The sequence below is a fragment of the Camelus dromedarius genome, chromosome 8 (assembly GCF_036321535.1).
Source record: "Camelus dromedarius isolate mCamDro1 chromosome 8, mCamDro1.pat, whole genome shotgun sequence".
Classification (NCBI taxonomy): domain Eukaryota; kingdom Metazoa; phylum Chordata; class Mammalia; order Artiodactyla; family Camelidae; genus Camelus; species Camelus dromedarius.
In genome coordinates, this window is record NC_087443.1 from 22761541 (window position 1) to 22779114 (window position 17574).

General features: G+C 41.7%; 1 long non-coding RNA gene across 2 annotated transcripts in view; it reads right to left on the reverse strand.

The window, feature by feature from the left end:
- Window positions 1-1673: 1673 nt before the first annotated feature.
- The window catches only part of LOC135321865 (uncharacterized), a 143450-nt gene continuing 127549 nt past the window's right edge, over window positions 1674-17574 (reverse strand). For both annotated transcript variants that reach the window (XR_010382044.1, XR_010382043.1), the window contains 2 exons: window positions 3662-4272; window positions 1674-2483 (listed from right to left, as the gene is read on the reverse strand). This is a non-coding gene — a long non-coding RNA (uncharacterized LOC135321865). The remainder of the gene's footprint in view (window positions 2484-3661; window positions 4273-17574) is intronic.

The window sequence follows — 17574 nt, forward strand, 5'->3', positions numbered from 1 at the left end:
TCATTGATCAATGCATGACTTTCTAGAAAAATGTAAATTGTCAACATTTATTCAAGATAAGTTAGAAGAGGGAAATAGGCCGTTAACTAGAGTAGAAAATGATAAAAGTTGTCAAAGAACTTCCTCCAAAATAAATGTTTAAACCAAATCATTCTCTGAATTTTATCCAGTGCTATTTAAACTGTCAAAGTATAAGAAACTGATGGAAATGAGTTATATAAAACTAGCATTAAAATTGATGCAAAATTGGGGTAAAAAGTATGAGCTATATAAAACTGGTGTAAAACTGATGCAAAACTTGAAAAAAAGATCGCACCAAAAGAAAACCCACAACACAATCTCACTGTGAATATAGCGTATATACAGTGTGTGTGTAAAATCATAAATGAAATATTTCAAAACGTTTGCAGATATACTACAGACATGCAAGTGTTAATCCCAATAACCGCCTCGCTGCTGCCAGGCAAAGGAGTTTTAAAATTTGGGGAAACCTAATATGCAATTAATAGAGGGAAAAAAAGGGCCAATATGATTATCAGAAAGATAAGCAGAAAAGGTATTTGATGAAGACTTGCATCAAATGTACCATTTTAATGTAGACCACTAGGAAGATGAGAATCAGCCCTCCATATGAAGTCAACAGCCGTTATTATGTTGAAGTGATGAACGAGTGACCTTGCCCCAGGAGCCCCAAAGGGTCTCAGGTGCACCGCAGTTATTAACATTGCTACGGCCAGTCCAAGTGGCCAAGAAAAATAAATATGACCCACATACCGAAAGGAAAATGGAAGAGGCACAGACAACTGATTCTGTTGCAAGTCAAAAGAATTTAGTCCCCAAATTTGCATGAGGGAAATAATCTAAGGAAGCTAGTTTACATATAATCACCTTTGAACGTTTATCCTATAGTTCAGAAGTAACCATTTGTAAGAGACAAAAAAAAAAAACCCTTTCCAGTATCAGATGTATTATAAAAATTCTAGTAAGTAGTCTGCAGAATTCTTTTGGGCAAAGCCATAAATTTTTACTGAAGAAAATAAACACTTTATATGCATTATATAAAGTAATTCTCATAACTAGAGTATGAGGTAGATATAATTATTTTCATTCCACAAATAAGAATACTGATTCAATAACTTTCCCAAAGTCGCAGACTTGAATTATCATATATTATATTTTATTTGGAGATCATAAAATAATATAAAATATGTAGTAAAATAAGAAAAGACAATAACAAGCAATCAACAAAAACCCAAAGACACTCAACAAAGTATCTGGATAATGTATACGATAAAGAGATACTTTTTAGTCACTAGGGGAAAAGATTGCTTATTTTTAAAATTAAGCAGCTGGTATACCACTACAGACAAGTTTAGATGCTCACTTCACAACATACACCAAAAAATTTTCTGATGGATTATGAGTAAAGTGATAAATAAAAGTGTAAATACAATTAAACAATGGCAAATATACGTTAACTATGAAACTAGGGAAACCCTCAAAGAATAACATCAAAGGCAGGATTCATGAAGAATATCATTAATAAATTTTGCTAAATATAGGTAGAAAAGTTGTATAGGAAGAAACTCGCTATAAACCATTAGAGAAGTAAGCAGAAAGCTGAAGACAACACGTAAGATGGGCAAAAAGTCTATGTCTTTAATCTTAAGATAAAAAAATCACTTGCAAATAGTTACTTTCATAAGTAAAAATCCAATACAAAATATTCCAGTTATTATACACATACTTTTAGGTATATATGCTAGGTAAAATCTAGAAATGTGCGCTTAGGTAAGTTTGTTCATGAAATATTGTTATAAATTCCAAAATTGTGGGAGCAGAGAGTAAACATCGAAAATAGACTACCTGTACTTTAAATTATGATGCACCAATGTAATACAACACAAGGCCACCATTAAGAATACTATTAACGTGCAATGTACAAAATGTGACGTGTACATCAATAGAAATAAACAATTACTACTATATTATTACCAGCATATGGTTCATCGGATAATGGTGTTCACAACCTAATTCTATTTGTTTTAATTACAAAACATCATATATAGTATGTCTTCATCTTTGTGAGAAAAGCATCATTGTAAGAAGGATTTCCAAGGGATCTGCACCAAAATTATATCAGCAAATTTGGAGACATGGGTACATTTTTGCTTTTTCATACGTCTTTGGCACTTACAGTTACATTTGTAATTGTCTCCCACTCACCCTCTGGTCATGGCACGTCTACTGGGTGCCAGATGTTATGGAAATTAATGATACAGCCCTTAGCAAGGCAGGTCCCCTCTTTGTCCACTTCAGTGGGGAGTAGCCAGTAAACAAATGAACTAATAAATGAGTAACGCAATTAATCACAGGTGTGCAGAGGAGCTGTAAAGGTCCAGGTGGAAGTGACTGGGTCCTCCTCCTGATAAAGTCATCAGGGTAGCTGTGCTTCTCTGAGGAGGCAGCAGTAGAAATGAAACCTGCAAGAGGAGATTAAATCAAGGTATTGAGGGAAAGGTATGGAGGTCAAGGGAACAGCAGGTGTCAGGCGTCGAGGAGGCAGCGGTTAGACATGTTACAAGGAGGAGAAGGAGACGAGGGTGGCTGAGTGAGATGCAACGTGGCGGGGGACTTAGGCCAGGACAAAGGGTGTAGTTTTTATTCTAACTTGACAGGAAGATTTGGGAGTAACACAGCATCTGGCTCACCCCAGTCTTCGGTCAACAACATGCACAACGTCAGGTAGCAACGGAAATAAGATGTGATAGTAGATAATGCGATTCCTGACTGCAGGAGAAAAGAGGAAAGGTTCTAGTATGAGAGGTCATTCCACTATTGCAGTTATCAGGCCAAGAGTTGGGAGCCATTCTCGCTTGTCTCCTAACTCATCTTTTCCTACACCACTCATTCAATGGACAGGCAAATCCAGCTGACTTTACCTCAGAATCCAATGACTTACCGCCTACACAGTGACCACCTTCAGCCTGTCATCTCCCCCTTGCTCTCCCCTTCCCCGTCCTTCTCCCCTTTCAGTCTGCTTTATCTCCTTATAGCACCCTGCACAGTCCTCTGAAAACCTGTCAGCTTGCGTTACTTCTCTGTTTAAAATCTTCCAATGGTTTTCCATCTTATTGAGAACAAAACCCAAACACCTTGCACCTGTCCCCATGCTTCCTATGCTCTCGCATTCCTTCGCATCCTTCTCTCTCCACCGCTCCTCCACGCCAGCCACATCCATCCCTCAAGATAGCCAGAACCCTGCGAGCACGGCTTCAGCTGAGGCGAGGCGCCGGCTCCTCCCTCTGCCTGCCGTGCTCCTTCACCAGAGACCCGTAAGGCTCATTTCCCCACTTTTTTCAGGTCTCTGTTTAACAGGAAGGCCACCCTGGATACCTTACATGAAACTGCCCTCCCTCATTGCCTACATCAACGCCATGAGGGCTGTGAGCTCTCTTTGGTTCATGGCTGTATTTTCAGTACATTGAATTGTTGGAATAGATGAGCTCATTCAAAGCATCTACTAAGAACAGGCTAGGAATCAGAAACCACACGGATGCTGAGGAAGCCAAAACGTACTAAGGAGACGTCATAGACTAGAGGGGTAAGAGAAGGGCTGGGGAGCAGCCACGGATCAGTGGCCAGCTCGGTGGATGCTTACCTCATGCTGAGTAGTGTGTCATTAGCCCTCCCTGTGCTGTCACGTGGGTGCAAATAGCCTTCATCCTGAACAGGGAGATGGGGAACCATGGTAGAGTTTCCTTCAGTGGCTGTCGCGATCAGTTTTGTCTTTTAGAAAAATTGTTCACAGTATCTCATGGAGCCGGGAGGGCAGTGGTTGAAACAGGAGGCTGCTGTAATAGTCCTTATGAGAAAAGACGCTTGCTTGACTTAAAACAATATATCCGTGGGGATGGAGAGAAAGGCTTTCATAGAGAGGTGGAGGTAGAGCCCTAGCACTCTGTGATGCAAAACCATAAATCAGGCATAATCTGGGGAGGCAAATATTATTCCCAGAAGCCATCTCACTTCATCTGCTAGAGTTGTTCCTTTTCTCCCTTCCAAAGAAAGCAATTAGAAAGACTTCCAGACTGTCTTCTTCATCAAAATCAAGGCTGTCCTTCTGCACTCTCAGGAGAAACAGATGTCACAATGACGATTCAACCTTATCTTCAGTCACCCACTCATACTGCTTGGTGAGTGATGAAACACTGAGGTGAGGACCTTGCTTCTCATAGCCCATTACCGGAGTCACAAAGGAAGAAATAGACACTGTGGGGGAAATAAATATATCTGTGGGTGTGGTGCCAATTTTATGAAAGCTTTCCCCTGGCATTGCTGAAATCTAAACACGTGGTCAGACTTGATGGAGATGCCTTTTTCTTCTCCTCCAGCCCCACCATCACTTTTTGACATTGTAGGCAGCCAGACCCTGGTCCCCAGGGATTCTGTTTTAACTACAAATCCAAGACTACTGACTTTGGCTTCTCTGCCCAGATAAAGTGTCTAGATTAAAGGGACTTCAGTTCTCACCTAGAAGACTAAAGTTTGAGCAAATCTAGCACTAGGGCAACATGTACATGGAAGAGAAACATCACAAAGTTTGAAAAGAATTATTTTTTTCAACCCAGAGATTGGTAGTACATCCTGGGGTATTTAGTTAAAAGAACACAAGCCTGTGTTAAGATGAACTCAGCAGTGAAGAGAGAAAAAAAAAAAAACAAAACATCAGGTGCAGAGACACTTAAATCCACGTAGAACCACGAAAAGTGCTCTATGCCCTCTGAGGGTCATTCCACTTTCTCAGACGCTAACACGGCCTTGAACAAGACAGGGGTAAGCTGGGCGGAAGGTTCACCACCCCACTATCCCTATTGTGGATTTCACTGGAAGGAGATCAGACCTCTGCAACTAAGATAGCCAGGATCACTGCGAGACTGCCGAGCAGAGCAGTCGCAAGACAAGAAGTCTAGCACTGTAAGGTGGGCTCTACCTGACAGATGCCCTGGCAGGTGGGCACCTGATGGTTAAGATGTCCAAACCCAGCATGCGAAAATTGTCACCACCGGGCATTTATTCATGCAGCAACCTCCCCCATGTGCATTCACTGCTGGGCAAGAAATGGGGGAAAGTGCCATTGCTCTCCTGTTTCCGCTTCCCAGATAGAAGAGGGCATGACGCAGCCGTCCAGGAGGCCCCCTAGAAGACCCCAGAGAGCCGTTTACTGAGCCTCTCCCATCCCTCTCTTGAGAGGTGCTTTCTGTTTTGAGATGTGAGAAACAGCCACGACCAGCTACAGGGAGACACGACACCACACTGATGTGGTGACAGGAGCTCAGCGCACGGCTTATCTACACTTTATTTTCTGGCTTTTGAATTTGCAGGTCATAAAAAGCATTGCATGTCCACAGACCAGCGAGAAGAATTAATTAAGGGGAGCCTTTTAACGTAGGAAGCAGCTTACTGAGATAATGGAAAAGGCCTTGGTAAGACTTGGCTTAATTGGAATTTCAAGCAATTCCTCGTTTGTTGTACCACGGATTTTTACTGTTATAGACAGGATGAGCGAGCTGTTTAAAGAGCTTATGGGCAGAACTGGACTCAGAGGTTTCGACAGAGATGGATTTGGCTCAAACAATCAGGGCTGCCTCAGAAAACAGCAAGCAGGGAGCGTGGACTTATTCCCTTGTCACTGCGCGGACATGTAAGGCTTATAAGCCTCTACTGGCCCTGATAACCCAGAGACGGAGAGCTCAACTGGACGGCCAGGTTCCGGCGCATCAAACTTGCTGCCCATTCCTAGGTGTAAGTGCGGGATGGAGATGAAAGGCACCAACTGCAGAGTGTGAGCTTTGGCGTTTGGAATGCACGTTCATGCAGCTCTTCCACGTCCTTCCTGATAAATTCCAAATAATAATGCGCCCTTCATGGGAGAAGTGTGGATGCTAACTGTTAACAGAACGTGTTCAATGCATAGACCTCTGCTGTGATAGGCAGTATTCTCTGGGCGGGACACATCAGTGGACAAGACAGAGACACTTCCTTAAAGAGATCTGCAATGGGATGTAGATGGCAGACAAATTACATTAGCTGGGATGAAGCCCTTCTATTCGAATCACTAACTATGCATTGCATTAACTGAGCAACGGAAAGATAAAACCAGTTGAAATGACTGCCTTTAAAGGATGTGACAGGGTTTCGGGAAAGAAGACAGTGGCTCTTACGGTGGGCGGGTTAAAGAGCACAGGGGAAGCGGAAGATGACTGAGGATTCGCCTGACTGTCCCAGAGAACAGCTCTTTGCTTTCTTCCCTTGGTTCAAAGGCTACGCATCATAAACATCTATGCCAGCAATTGATGGGACTGTCTGAAAGGCTGTGTGTCTGGAAATTAGCTTGATTCACATCTGAATTACCAATGATTACCAACGATTAGTTGATTATGCCTTGACATGAGCTCCAATTGCTATAAAGTGCTATATGTCACCCTAAAACACATCCCACTGAAGACTATTTCTATTTGCTTCTTTTTGTGTCACTGGGGCTAAACTGAGACTCTCTGAGCGCTCCTAAGGGACAGTTTGGGGGAACAAGCACGCAGTCTTCTCTTGCAACGTCGGGGCCACTTACTAGGTCAGGGAGTGCAAAGAGTAATTCCTTGGTCCCAACATAAGGATGGGACGTCTTTCAGGGTGCCAGTTTCCCCGGTAAAAACGCTATTTCTGCTTTAGTGATGACAAAGAGAATAAAACAGAATCCAGGGCATTGTGAAGCTTTTTTTCCCCAAGTTTTATATATATGTGCCCCAGAGGCAAGAAAGAATCCAGAAGCATATGCATTTACTGGAATAATAACCTTCTAAATATAGCAGCACAAAGCTTCCCCAAAGCAATAGAAAATTCCAGGATGAGCTTCTCAGAAGAGGCTGGATGATAGAGGTTTATACGAACAAAAAATGGACCCGCAACTGTTATTTCCCTCAGTATATATCGTACCAGTGCCGAATAGGAGTCTCTTACTCCACAGGGCTTTCATGTTTGCTCTCTGCTTTTATCTACACATCAACCCGAATGGGTATATATTTTATTCCCATTTACATATCCGGGGACCAGGACTGAAAAAAAAAGGCAAATAATTTTCAAAGGTTCACACAGCCATAAGAAGCGCAGCTGAGATATGGAACACAGGCTTTTCCCTCCAGTGACCAAGTTTTTCATTCCACAGTTTCGGGAATACTGTTTCACTTCCATTTTTGCAATTCCGCAGAGCAGTTTCCTGGAGATTCTACCCTAAAACTCCTACCAGGTCCCCTATCCTACCAGCTGGCAGCTCTCAAGACCCTTCTACCAGCGACTAGGGGCTCTCAAGTGGGAGTCTGCCTCAGAGTTACCACATTTTTGAGCCCTACTGTGGAGTCCTCAATTTTGTAGGTCAGGGGGATGGCCAGAGAATTTGCTTTTTTTTTTTTTTTTCATCTGAGTAGCTTCATTGAAATATACTTTGCATGCCATAAAATTCAACCATTTCAAGTGTGCCATTCAACGATTTTTAATAACTTGACCTACTTGTACAAACATCACCACTGTCTAGTTTTAGAACGTCCCCATCACTCCAGGAAGACCCTTTGTGCCAGTCTGCTGTCATTCTCGATTCCCGTCCTCCCCACCCACCGGCAAGCATTAATCTACTTCTGTCTGTATCCTTGGCCGATCTGGAATCATAGAATATGTGATCTTTTGCATCTACCTGATTTCACTTTGTGTGATGTTTATGGGGTCCATTCATGTATCAGTACCTTGTTCCTTTTTTGTTGCTGAATAATACTTTATGCATTGGATACACCGCAATGTGTTTATCTATTCACTGAGAATGTGCATTTCTAACAAGTTCCCAGGTGATGCTAATGCTGCTGTTCCGGTGGCTACACTCTGGGAACCACTGATCTAGTCCAGTGGTTCTCAACCTTGACTTTCAATGAAATCTCCAGAGGAGATTTCACAAAATACCATTCCCAGACTTCATCCACACACTGATTTAAATGGTCTGAGGTGGGGCTTGGAAACTAGCATTTTAATAAAACTTTCCCGGTGATTTGAATGCACAGCCGAGGCTGAAAATTACATCTCTAAACGCTTGCAATTCAAAGTGCGTTCCCTGGACCAGCGGTAGCAGCGCTTAACCGGGGAGCCTGTTGGAATCTCCGACTCTCGGGTCCTGTCATCCTAGAACTCCTGAATCAGAATCAGCATTTAGCAGCATCTCGGAGTGACCTGAGATACGTGAGAACTTGAGAAGTGCTGCTCCAGAGCAGGGCAAAATGCCGAGGGACAGAGGACAGGAACGACAGGGAAATTTCACTTTCAGACTGAACTGTAATGAGCTCCAAACAAAAGACCGTCGACGAACAGGTTGCTCCTTTGGTATGAACTGCCAAGATCAGCTCTTGCATTGATAAAATTATGGGGCAATCGCTGGCCTTCCCTGCCCCGAGTCCCTGTGGCTACTGATGAACTTAGTGAAGGGATTTGGGTTAAACTGCCTGCTCTGAATAGATCTCATCCTCTTTCCAGAAAGTGTGCCTGGGATATGTTAATGAGTTTGTTTCATCTGTGTCCATCCTAATGGGGATGAGCTGGGATTCCTCCAACAGTTTCTTGTCTGGACTGATGAAGCCATGTATGGAGTCAATGAAACCTTAACATCGTGACCAGATTGAACAACTTTGGGGGGGTGAACCTGTTCAGTTCTGGGCATGGATATGTATTAGGGTGCACAGATCAAGACCCAATGTCCACCTAGAGGTACTTGGTATACCAAGGGGTGCAGAGGCTCAAAGAGACATGTGATGCTCAGTGCGATGATGATAACGGAAGCCCCAGAAGGGAAGACTCATACCACATATTAAGGGGGATGGTGTAAGCAGGGAAGGCTTCTTGGAGGAGGCAATTATTGGGATTATGTTGAATAATTAATAATTAACCAGGTTGGGATGATAAGAAGGTGCAAGGGGCATGGAAGAGGCACAGGGAAGAAGTAGGGCAAAGACCTGGAAACATGAAAACTTGAACTCTTGCTTCATTTTTAGGACTCATTTTTGAGATGCACGATTTCAAATTAATGTTTTGTGGTGGGTCAGGAGAGGAATTTATGCTAAATTTTGAGCTTGAAGTCAGAATTTCTTTCAATACAAAGACGGAGACCCAAAAGCCAACTATAGCTCTAACAAGGCATCACGATATAAAAAGGACATGCCCTACTTTGGGTGTGGGGGCCCTGGAATGTGGAGATCCAGAGAGGGTCACTTTCCACTTCCCATCTTCTCACCTAGGGTGACAATCTGATTGCTCCTATCTGGAGTCTCATGACTTGCGGGGGGAGGCACCCAAGAACACGTTGTGGGCTGGGGGATCTGAGAACCAGTCTAATGGAGAGTCCATTCCTTAAACATGAACCCACTAGTGAAGGGAGATGAGGCAGGAAGCTGGAGGTCTTGATGGCTAGGATTCTGATATCAGACACCGAGACGTGAGCTCAAATTAGATCCTTGATCCTCACCAACTATGTGAAAAGAGTGTGAGTAGAACATCAGATGTAGGGACAAGTTTGATACCGATGAGCAGTTGATGCCAATTTCCCTCCCTGCCATAAGCCTCTTTCCATGACAATATCCTGGAAGTCAAACCCAGATTCCAACCATCCCTTGCCCTGTTCACCTCCCTTATGTCGCCTGCTTTATTTGTAGCCTGACCTCTAGCCTTAGAACCAGAGCCTCTTATTCGGGTGACTGTAGTTCCTGCAGCAGTCAACTCCAGAACTTACAGCTTCGGTTTCTCTTCCCTCCCTCCCTTTCATCCTTCTTTCCTTCCTCTCTCCTCGCCTCCCTCCCTCCCTTCCTTTCATCCTTCTTTCCTTTCTCCTTCCCTCCCTCCCTCTCCTTCCTTCCTTTTTTCCTTCCTTCCTCCCTCCATCCCTCCCTTTCAATTTAAATTTTTATGCTGCAGCTGCCTGAATACTGAGTGTTTTAAAAACATTTGAAACAAGGGGAAGATAATTAACATTCAAGAGATGATCTCATTTCAATCCTCAAAATAACTCCATGAAGCAGATAATAATGTATCACCCCGTTTTACACATTCAGCAACGTCGAGGCACACCAGCTCACCCAAACCCCTCCAGCTAGTAAGTGGTGGAAATGGTCAACCCAAGGCTTTCCCTGGAACAGGCTGCCGCCCCTCAGTGGGGCTGTTTCATGTGTCAGTTGTTCTGCGGACACTAGAGATGCCCCAGTTGCTGTGGTGGTTGGGTCATTACCCTCAGAAATAGACCATGATGATCTTGGGAGTGGTCCTGGGCTTGTGGAATTTTGCTGTGAATATGAGTGGACATGAGAGTCCCCCCAGACCTGCTCTGTCTGTGATTCGGGGCCAGGCAGCCAAGGGACTGGCCTGAAAGTGTGCTCACCTGACGTTTCCATGTGTTCCATTTAGAATCCGCACTGTGGGGTCAACACAGGACTCAGACCCGGGACAGAGCGTACGCATTACAGCTACAGAACAGTTCCATTCTGCTGGATACCGGCAGGCGAGTTAGCCTGAAAACCAATTATGCCTGCAAAAGGGCCGGATGCGGCCACTGTGGCCAGGCCTGCAGTGTATCAGGTTATTTCTTGTCCTAAATTACACTGTCCCCTGGTGGGGACAGAAAAGAAGGTTAATCCAGTACAGTCTGTCCTCAGAGTGGGGACCCCCTTGGATTACTTCAACTTTTAAAATACTCATTTTGTTTAAATGAATGTGATTGTGGTTTTACATTTGTAAATTAATATAATTAACAAAGAAATCCTAACTGAAGTGCGGGTTACACTTACTTGGCGTCTACTCCATTAACGTCTAGCATCTACAAAGCATTGTTCATCATGTGCACACTGTTAATTATCCCAACATGTTTAATTGCTGTTTTCTTAAATACCTAGTAGGCCGTATGCAAGTGATCTATCAAGCATTAACATTTCATTTTGTGAAAAAGTAAAACACTGAACAGATTGCATGATCCACAAGACCAAGCATGATCTTTGGGCCATTGGCGCTGTGTCAGGAGACGGGGAAACCAAGTGAATGATTCCGTCTTCCCATCCTAGCCTAAAACCCCAGGGACCCAGAGGGGCAAACATAACTACACTTGGAAATATGACAGAACTGTCAAAAGAACAGTAAGCCTGCAGCATGAAATTGTGAAACATGTTAGAATTCTGTTTTTCCTGTGACTGTAAACTTTGCATTTTTTTGTTGTCGAGCTAGGAAACAAAAATAATAATGTCTAACATTTGGAGAGTCCTTGCTATTCTCCAAGCACTGTGCAAGGGCATGGTGCATTTGCCTTATTTAAAAATTTATTCTCCTAACAGTGCTATGATGAAGAGAATGTGATTATCTTCCCACTTTATCAACCCAGACAGGGAAGAGTTAAGTAACCTGCTCCAGGTCATGTACTAGTCTGGTTAGGACTGGAATGCTTTTACATAGGATTTCCCAGTAGCCTTTCTTGGTGGGCATTACTTTACAATCCCAGTGACCCCCCACCTCCTCTGCTTGTTGAGAACCTGAGCTCAGCATCAAACAAAACTTGTAAGACCCAATCTCTAGAAGACCTGGAAAATGTCTATAAACCCACTTCCCATCCAATGTGTTAGGACAGATAGATTTAGTCTGTTTAAGAGGCAGGTTTGCTAGATGCGTTTCACATTTTTATTTCCAGAGGCAGGAAGCAGGGCTCAGGGTCATGTTAACCTTGGTGAGTTGGAGACGAAAGTGTAGTAATAGTGCTAAGAACTCTACTAGAGTACATGTGTGCTGAGGCCAATGCAAAAGGAACAAGTTGTGTGTGTAGTGATGGACTTGGCTTAACCATGAAATAAGAACATAACATTTAACTATAAATGTCAATCAAAGGAGGAGGGTATGGCTCAGTGGTAGGGTGCATGCCTAGCATGCATGAGGTCCTGAGTTCAGTCCCCAGCACCTCTATTAAAATAAATAAATAAATAAATAAACAAACAAACAAACCTAATTACCTCCCCCGCAAAAATATTGAAAAAAAAATGTGTATATGTTTGGGAAAAAAAAAGAACAGGAGGAAAAAATGTCAATCAACTGATATGCTCAGTCAAAAATCCTGTACCAATTTAGAACTTTGTTAAATCTGGAAAAGCTGAAAAGCATAGAATTTTTAATAAGTTACACACAGTGATGGTGGTAAGTGGGCTGTGGTTTCTTAGGTCCATGCACATGACAACGAGGGTAAGAGAATAATCTGATTATGAGCAGCCCAAACCACTGCCAAAGAAACGGTTCAGAGCACAGTTTCCCTGAAATGTCACCAAAGTCAGTAGCTGTGCATTTTTAAAGGAAATAGCCTACACTCATTTTGAGCCCTGGTGTTTCCTGCTTTCTCTAATTTGGGCCCCATTTGGCCACATTCCCACTGTTTTCTAGGGCTACACACAAATCTATGTCTGTTCATAGGTTCAAATGCATATATCTGCTTAGAGAAAAGAAGGGGACAGAAAAGCCACTTGAGTGGGAAGACCTCATCCTGTCCTGAGAAATTACACTCGTAAATTCAATGTAAACCAAGATGCACAAACAGAGGCTCCAGGAAGGACCCTACCAGCCTCTGAACTCTAATCCTGTCCTCTTAAAAATAGTTCAGTGTTATCCACGAACTTCCAGGCATGATGTGGATTCCACATGACTGGATGACTGCTCTGAAGAAATGCTGCATGCTTCGTGGGGCTGCTGGGTCACTGAGTGCAGTCCTGCCTTGATGGAGGCCGTTTGAAAGTCATGATCTTTCACAACTCCCTGATTCTATATATGCTATTCACTTTGCTCTGGAAATGAAGTTACCTCCACTAGAACCAACACCCCATTCCAGTTGACCTGGAAGGCTCTGAATCATTCTTCAAGACTCAGTCCATAAATTACACAATCTGTGCAGGCTTTCCTAATTGCCCCAAATCACATCACCTTGTTTTTTGTCTAAAAGTTCCTGGAAAATAAACTTGTTAATAGTACTTAATATATGTACTTACTTAACACTTCTTTAGGTAACCCTAGGACCTAGCAAGAGATCAGTAAATTTTCTTGAATGTGTAAATGAAAGCAAAAAGGAAAAAGTAGAAAAGGGAGAGAGAGAGAGAAGAAAGAAAAGATCATGTCCTAGCCGTATGCACTTTGTTTTTGTTGACTTGTAATTAACATACAATATTATGTTAGTTTCACATGTGCAACATAGCGAGTCCGTATTTTTATACATTATAAAATGATCACTGCAATAAGACCAGTTACCATCCATCACCATACAAAGCCGATGCAATATCATTGACTACATTCCTTCCATGTACATTACATCCCCATGATTTATTTATTTTATAGCTGGAAGCTTACACCTCTTTTTTTTTTTTTACTCTTTTTTTTAAACATTTTGTATTGAGTTATAGTCATTTTACAATGTTGTGTCAAATTCCAGAAGCTTGTACCTCTTAATCTCACCTCACTTATTTTCCTATTTTGTTTGTCCCTCAAAACTCTTCCACTCTGGCAATCACCAGTTTATTGTCTATCAGCCTGTTTCTATTTTGTTTTGTTTTTCATTTGTTTTGTGTTTTAATTCCACATATAAATGAAATCATATGGTATTTGTTTTTAATCTCAAACTTACTTCACTTAGTATAATGCACTCCAGGTCCATCTATGTTGCCGCAAATGGCAAGGTTTCATTCTTTTTTAAATGATAAGTAATATTCAAATATATGCATATATTATACATTATATTATATTAGGTTGCTTCCATATCTTGGCTATTGTAAATAATGCTGCAACGAACACTGAGGACCACATATCTTTTCAAAGTAGAATCTATGTTTTCAAACTTTGGATAAATATCCAGAAGTGGAATTGCTGGATCATACGACAGTTCAATTTATTTTTTGAGGACGCCCCCATACTGTTTTCCACAGTGGCTTCACCAATTTGCATCCCCACCAGTAGTGCACAAGGGTTCCCTTTTCTCCACATTCTCTCCAATACTTGTTATTTCTTGTCTTTTTGATAATGGCCATTCTAACAGGCATGAGGTGATATCTCATTGTGGTTTTGATATGCAGTTCCCTGATGATTAGTGATGCTGAAGCATGCATCTGTTGGCCATCTGTATGTCTTCTTCGGAAAAATGTCTATTCAGGTCATCTGCCCATGTTTATTTTGCTATATTGAGTTGTACAAGTTCTTTTTATATTTTGGATACAACCTCTTATTAGATATTTCATTTGCAGATTTTTTTTCCCACTCAATAGGTTGCCTTTTTGTTTTGTTGGTTGTTTCCTTTTCTGTGCAAAAGCTTTTAATTTGATGTAGTCCCATTTGTTTATTTTTCATTTATTGTCCTTGCCTTAGGAGACATAGTCAAAAAATATTGCTAAGACTGATGTCAAGGAAATTACTGCCCATGTTTTCTTCGAGGATTTTTATGGATTCAGGGCTTACATTTAAATCTTTAATCCTTTTTGAATTTATTTTTATATACATAAACAAAAATTAAATAAATAAACCTAATTACCTCCTTGGGGAGGAGGGTATAGCTCAAGTGGTAAAGCATGTGATTAGCATGCACGAGGTCCTGGGTTCAATCCCCAGTACCTCCATTAAAATTTTCGTTTAAAAATATTTTTATATATGGTGTATGAAAGTAGTCCAGTTTGATTCTTTTGCATTTAGCTGTCCAATTTTCCCAACACCATTTATTGAAGAAACTGTCTTCCCCATTGCATATTCTTGCCTCCTTGTCATAGATTAATTGATCACGTAAGCACAAGTTTATTTCTGGACTCCCTATTCTGTTCCACTGATTTGTGTTCCTGTTCTTGAGCTAGCGCCATGCTGTTTTGATTCCCACAGCTTTGTGGTATAGTCTCAGGTATGGGAGTGGACACCTCTAGTTTTGTTCTTTCTCAGGATTGCTTTGGCTATTTGGGGTCCTTTGTGGTCGCATACAAATTTTAGAATCATTTATTCCAGTTCTGTGGAAAATGCTATTCCTATTTTGATAGGGATTGCATTAAATCTGTTGCTTGTTTTGGGTACTATGGGCATTTTAATAATACTGATTATTCTAAGCCTTGAGCACAGTATATTTTTCCACCTATCTGTGTCATCTTCAATTTATTTCCTCAATGTCTTCGAGTTTCCAGAGTACAGTTCTTTTACCTCCTTGGTGACATTTATTCTGAGATATTTTATTCTTTTTAATATATTTGTAAATGGGGTTCTTCATTTCTCTTCCTAGTAGTTTGTATTAGTGTATAGAAATGCAAGTGATTTCTGTATATTGATTTTGTCGCCTGCAAATTTACCAAATTTATTTATTAGTTCTAAACATTTTTTGGTGGAGTTTTTGCAGTTTTCTGCATATAAATAGTATCATGTCATCTCCAAATTGTGACAATTTTAATTCTTCCTTTCCAACGTGGATGCCTTTTATTTATTTTAGTTGCCTAATTAATTGATTGATGTGGCTAGGACTTCCAATACCATCTTAAATAAGTGGTGAGAGTGGGCATCTTTGTATTGTTCCCAATCTTAGAGTAAAAACTTCCAACTTTTCACCACTGAGTATGATGTTAGCTGTGGATCTGTCATACATGGCCTTTATTATGTTGAGATTTATTCCCTCTATACCCACTTTGTTGGCAATTTTTTTTTTTATCATAAATGGATGTTGAATTTTGCCAAAAGCTTTTTCTGCATCTCTTGAAGGCCACATTCCTTTTATCTTCTGTTTTGTTAATGTGGTCTCCTAACACATGAGTGCGCTCTCTTCATCTTTGCTCTGTTGCAACAGTAATTCTATTGGTGATGCTAGTCCACTTTTTTATCCTATCTCAAAAGTCTCAGGGCATACTATCTGCAGGATTGGTCTGAAGAAAGTGCCTGTGCCAACAACATCACATCCAAAGTCAACCCTTCCATCTGCTCTGAGTTCCAGTATCTTCCCTTCTCTGCTAAGGTAGGGCATTTACATCAGAGTCCCATTGACCGTGAGTTTAACTCCAAAGTGCCCAGCAGCTGTTTTCTCTCCCCAAATGCCCTACAGAGCCCTTCTACAAATAGAACCCTCAACGGCCAGGCCTGATGCAGTGCAACGTATCACAGTCTCTTCCCAGATGGATTTACAGAGGAGAAATAGCTCTGCAACCCTTGCCACATTATCAGTGAGCTGACCAAGGGAACATCGGAGAAAGAGAAATGGAAAGGGACTTAGGGGAAACTGACTTCCAAAGCCCATCCCGATTGGTTACTGAATTGTTTCTGGGCTAGAATGACTTTCTGCCCAGTCATTCTATGGAGTCAGTTGTCAGTGTGTTAATGTGATCTTTAAGCAGCCCGGAGAGAATAATGATAACCTGGCACAGACACAATTACATAGTGACAATTTCAGGGCTGCATCTGCCATCCTCATGCACCCCGGCAACTTGCAGCTTTCAAACCTCATCCTTGATCTAGGCAGGGGAGCACCAGCCCACCAGGGTGTGATCTTCTTTAAGGTCATTATAGGCATGATGGGGCTGTACCTTGAATATCCTGTCACCTTCCCCAGATAGCAGCAAAATACCATTGAGTCCGTCCATAACATGATACTGTTTTCCCAACTGTTCTGACATTAAGGTTAGGTCTGCGGCAATAACCCAATGGAAAATGTAGCTGAGGAGATGATAACATGCCACCTGGGAAATGAAGCAGTATCAAAACTCCAATTTCCATGAACAGATTTTTCATAGCACTCACTGAGAGGACAATCATATTCACCTAAATCTTTAACTGAGCATTTACAAACTATGGTTCCATTAGATTTTAAACCAGACTATGCTTGCAAATTATAGAAAAACTAATTAAAATTTTGTAGAAAAACTAATTAAAATAAACTGATACTGCATCTAGTGTGAGAATTTGAAAGAAAAAAAGGACTATAAGCTACAGAATGAGAATAAGATATTGCTCTACTTTTTTCCTAGTGGGTATTATGAACCCAAGGGATCTTCAAGCCCTGTTGGAGATTAGGATAAACCTTAACATAAAATTTGGCATGTGCACCAATCTTAATTTAATCTTCTGGTTATATTTAATTATACTGCTTCTTTTATGCAGGGGTATTGTCTCCAAGTCTTCTGTGAAGGGTGCACTCTTGGCCCAATGCCTCCTCGGGGACCTCTCGCTTCGATCTCTGAACCAGACCCACCCGGAGCCCAGTGAGGAAATCAATCACTCAGGCATCTCCCGGGACACCAGGTCAAGTGGCGAAAGTTCATCTTCCAGCCTTTGGACCTTTGTGGCACCAACTGTCAACTTGACAAAGCCAGCTGAGTCTTTGTGTGCAATCGCAGACAGCAAAAGGCAGAGCAAATCATGAGAGGCCAGCACTAAACCTTCAAGCTTTCTGAAAGGCAGAATGATGCAACACGAGGGAAAAACAAACCACATATATCCAGCACCATCTAATAACTGAGTGAACACAGACCAATT